The sequence below is a fragment of the Triticum aestivum genome, chromosome 5D (genome assembly GCF_018294505.1).
Source record: "Triticum aestivum cultivar Chinese Spring chromosome 5D, IWGSC CS RefSeq v2.1, whole genome shotgun sequence".
NCBI lineage: Eukaryota > Viridiplantae > Streptophyta > Magnoliopsida > Poales > Poaceae > Triticum > Triticum aestivum.
In genome coordinates, this window is record NC_057808.1 from 141,650,537 (window position 1) to 141,655,113 (window position 4,577).

The following is a 4,577-nucleotide window of genomic DNA, read 5'->3' on the forward strand; positions in this document are numbered from 1 at the left end:
GCCTGGAACCCGGCGTTGGTAGGCCAGTCGTGGACCTGGACGGAGACGATGCCGTGCACGCCAGAGTTTGTGACCGCGCCGTTCGCGTGGGTGGGCACCGACACATGGTCACCGTCTCCGCCACGGCTAGAGGTGGTGCAAGTGCCTTCCGCCTGGCAGCAGCAGCACAAGCCACCTACCCACCTATGGCAGCTGCTGCGCTACATCGATCTCACCAAGGACGACGGCGGCGGCTACTGAAGACGGCGGCGGCTACTGAAGACGGCGACGGCCATAAATCTAGATTTTATGTCTTTTAATTTTAAGTTTGGTTTGAATGCGCGGCCTTCAGACTTTCTGGACGTTTATTTAATATATATCATTTTTAATTTTTTGCAATGTCTAATTGGGTCTAAATTTGAAAGTCGAAAAGCGGACAAATTTTAGGATGTGGCGGCCGGTTGGGCACACCAACGACCAGACTACCACATTCGGACGTGCATTTCTGTTTTATCGACCCAAACAGATAAAATCAGGATAAAACAGACGTCCGTTAGGGGTTTTACGTTGGAGTTGACCTCCCGGCCGCATAGAATTGCCTCAAAGCATCATGCGCGTACAGATAGCGTTCAGTGGATGTACATAACATTTCAATTTGATAGTAACCCAGACGAGGAATAAATTCATGTTCCACGTGCTGTTTGAAATTTGATCAACAGTAGACTGGTATTTGTGTTCACGTGCTCTTAGATCGTGAAAGCTGTTTGAAATTTGATCAACAGTAGACTGGTATTTGTGTTCACGTGCTCTTCGATCGTGAAACTCTGGTCAGCTGCTCGATCCAAGGGCTCCCCGAGTCAACCCTTGTCTTGTTACCGAAGAGGAAAATGCAGACTCAACCTTTTAGCGCATGGCGTTGTCGCGCCTGCACCTTATGGTCATAGTTGCGTTAAAATATCTCAAGTCTGGCCCAGGCCATGGCAGACAATGTTTTTCTTAACAAAAGACTCTGAAATTATTGTCCGAAGTGTTGTTGATGAATTTCAGTAATTATGATATGTGAAGTACGAGTGCATAATGTTAAGATAACTTGGATGAAATAAGTTTTTATTCAGCGAACATGTGCATACAACTAAATAAACCTAACTTGATTCAGATAGAGGAGGTCAAACTCAACATGCGTTTCACTTATACACTTATTTTTTCTGGTTTACATCTACCTAAAACTCCCGACAGCAGAAGTTAAAAGTCCTTGACGAGGGACTGGAGGACCACGCCAAAGCCACACAAGCGGGGGTTCAGGGAGGCGAGGCGCGCGGCCGCAACATGCTCGACGAGGGACGAGCAGCGCGTCCCAGACAACGCCGGACCACGCGACTGCAGGAGCCCCATGTGGACATGTACATGTTCTTGGAGATGCTGAAGCTGGCGCACGCCGAACGTAGTGCTATGAGATTTTCTAATGGTGTGCTGCTAGCATTTCCAACGTCGATGCCGTCAATGCCATCGTGTGTTGATCTTTGTAATCGTGATTCCTTATTTTCCTCACAGGGGAAACGGAGTGCTGGAATATGCCAGCACCTTGAAACACAGTCTAGGCAGCTGGTACAATAGCTTTGAAGTTTGAAATGGAGTGATCGAAATAAAAATAAAAATAAATGAATACATAAACAAGAATTAACTTGAGGGCTGTAATAATAACTCAACAATCTTTAAGATGGCACAATAGCTACATTAGCTTACACTGAATAATAAACATTATTGACATAAAACAGCTGCTAGTGTGTTAAGCAACAAAATTCCAGCAAGATTGGAAAGGCAGAGCAAAATTAATTATCAGATGTAAATCTACAGAAAGTTGAACACAAACAGATGCTGGTCACAACTATAAGACGTCCGCATCTTCACGTGCTTTTCATCCCCTAGCTTGTGTTATGAGATGTCATCAGCAAACCGCAAGAAACTGGAATAATAAGAATCGACAAATTAGAGATGCTACCCAGTATCTACTGGGGAAGAGAAAATCACACAATTATCAGCTTTAGCTAGCTTCACGAATTGGCTCAAAAACAAATCACATAGAAGCATGGGGAAGGAGCAGTTTCGGCCTCGTATACCACGGTCGTTTGTGGTTGCCGGAGAAGGAACCGGAGGTACGGTCAACCAGCTGGACCAAAACGTCGAGGCCAGCCTCCTCAAGCTACTCTGGAGTCCTGGTGAGGTGCTGATGCCGAGCCTCCTCAAGCTACTCTGCCGACGCCGACCGTTGTATTGAGTGGTCACCTCCTCGTGCAGGTCTCCTCCTCGTCGTGGTAGAGACGACGGTGGTGTAGTCAGAGGAGGAAGGGCATGAGGGGTGCGACCTCGATCTGGTGGATTTTAGTGGGTGTTGCTGATCTCTTAGGGCGCTGAAGGGAGCGGCGCAACTCGGGAGGGGAGGGGCAGTCAGCGACTGGATTTTCAGGATGGGAATGGGCCGACCCGGCCCTGGCCTTGGACCCGGCCCTCATGGCCCCAAGGCCAATTTGAGAAGCCACGGGTTGACCCATATAAAAAATAGTCAGTGGCCTTGTTGGTTCGATGGGCATTCCGGGTCGACCCAAATTCTTAATTTACATTGTCTTGTGCACAAATGAGATGTTAAAATTAAACACGCTTTAATGGAATCTAACCAGTGTAAGAATTAATAAAATATTTAATACATGGTAATAGGAAAAAATTAAACCGTCTACTTGTGATTTTGTACATGCGCATTTTGATGAAACATATCAAGACAATTTTGTTGTTCATATACGCGAGCGTTCGCCGAAAATTATACAACTGACTGCATTGTAAAATTGGCTCCTACGACAAAGTCGGCAGGATGAAGACTGCGGCTGTTGTGAGCCATAAGACTATAAGGCGGGCCGGCCCCGCTGACCCAACGGGTCACTCGGTGGCGGCCCTGTTGACCCAAATCTTATTTGAGGCCGACACACGTGACCCATTGGCCTTGAATTTTTGGGTCGGGTCAGTGACCCGGCGGGTCGACCCGGCCCATTCCCATCCTGACTGGATTTAGATGAGTGGTAGTGGTGGGTGGCTGGAAGAAGATAGGGGACAAATAGATAGGAGGCAGCAGGACGACGGGACGCAATGGGGGGGACGAGGAGAGGAGAGCCCCATCCTGCATCACCATCGGCCTGGAGCAGAAGAGATTGGACACAGTGACGGGGTGAGGGAGCACCATGACGGGAATGGGAGAAGGAGAGGGACGGGGTGGGGCAACTCGACCGCGAAGGGAAGGTAGGGGAGGCTAAGAAGGTTGGGATGGTGGGATTTGGATTGAGATGGACAACGAGGAAGAAAGAGCGAAGGGAAAGTACTTTCATCATCAACTGGGAACGGTTCGTGCACGAACTTTTGTCACCTGGGCCGAGGTCTGCACCGCGCCAGGCTTGCCAGCCTACCACTGGGTCTACTGGGCTAACAAGGGGGGGGCGTGGTCCACTTTCGTCTATATGAGGAAATAAGAATGGAGCACCTAATATACAAGAAATGTAAAGAGGGAAAGGAGCTAGACCATATCCCAATGCCAACATGTGGCCTTGATTGCGACCTTCACTGAGAAACACATTAGCCATGCTTTTCCCTATATATATATATGGCTTGAAATAGAGCCCCTGGCGATTTAAGTCATACCAAGATGTATATGCCAATTCGGACATAAAGTGGGAAAACGGATTAAGAAATAAGCCAACACCGAATAAGGTTGGGCGAAACTGTTTCCATTATAGTTTGGTACGTCAAAACGTATTTTTACAGAAGATGCATTAGCATCAAGACCATTTTACATGCCGAGAACAAGGGAAAGCTATATACAGGTCCTAAATTTGAAAAGATGATCTTGAAGATCCTTTGGACACTCTGTCACACGTCTGCGCCGCTTTTCCCCATAGTGTATGGTCCTTTGAGAGGACCAACTATCGAGTGTATATAAGGGGCCTGGAAAAGGGGCCCTAAGTACCAGCGAAGAGTGGTGTGGGTTGTAAAGAACCTGAAAAAAAGAAGAAAAAAGATGGAAGAATATAAGTTCCGGATAAGGTCGAGCCGTGCCGTGGACCGTGTTTTCCGTATGCCTCCGTCAGTGCCCATGGTATCTTTAGTGCGTAGTTATGTACGCACGGTACGTATGCCGCCATCCAGCTAGGGTTGTGACGGGCTGGATTGCTAATCTAGCTCTGGACGAGCTGGGCTGTCGTTCTGTGGGGTAGACCGCACTCGTTTGACAGTGTCCGAGGGCTTGACTGCCGGGGTAGTATTCGGCTCGATTAGGCCACTCTGTGCTTCGGCTGCGAGAGCCACGGTATGCTCCTCGGTACGGAGGGAGCGCTCCATGTTTTCATTGACTGTAATAACGACGCGAGGTCCAGGTAATTTGAGCTTTAGGTAAGCGTAATGCGGGACCGCGTTGAAGCGGGCGAAGGCACTTCTTCCGAGCAGTGTGTGATAACCGCTGCGGAAAGGGGCGACGTCGAAGATCAACTCTTCGCTTCGGAAGTTGTCCGGTGAACTGAAGACCACTTCCAGTGTTACTGAGCCCGTGCAGTGGGCTTCAA

At 48.5% G+C, this 4,577-nt stretch overlaps 1 long non-coding RNA gene across 1 annotated transcript; it reads right to left on the reverse strand.

Moving 5' to 3' along the window:
- Window positions 1-1,656: 1,656 nt before the first annotated feature.
- On the reverse strand, window positions 1,657-2,439 carry LOC123124497 (uncharacterized). The gene is made up of 2 exons (XR_006461104.1): window positions 2,097-2,439; window positions 1,657-1,942 (listed from the first exon to the last, which is right to left on the reverse strand). It is a non-coding gene; the product is annotated as an uncharacterized lncRNA (long non-coding RNA).
- Window positions 2,440-4,577: the final 2,138 nt, after the last annotated feature.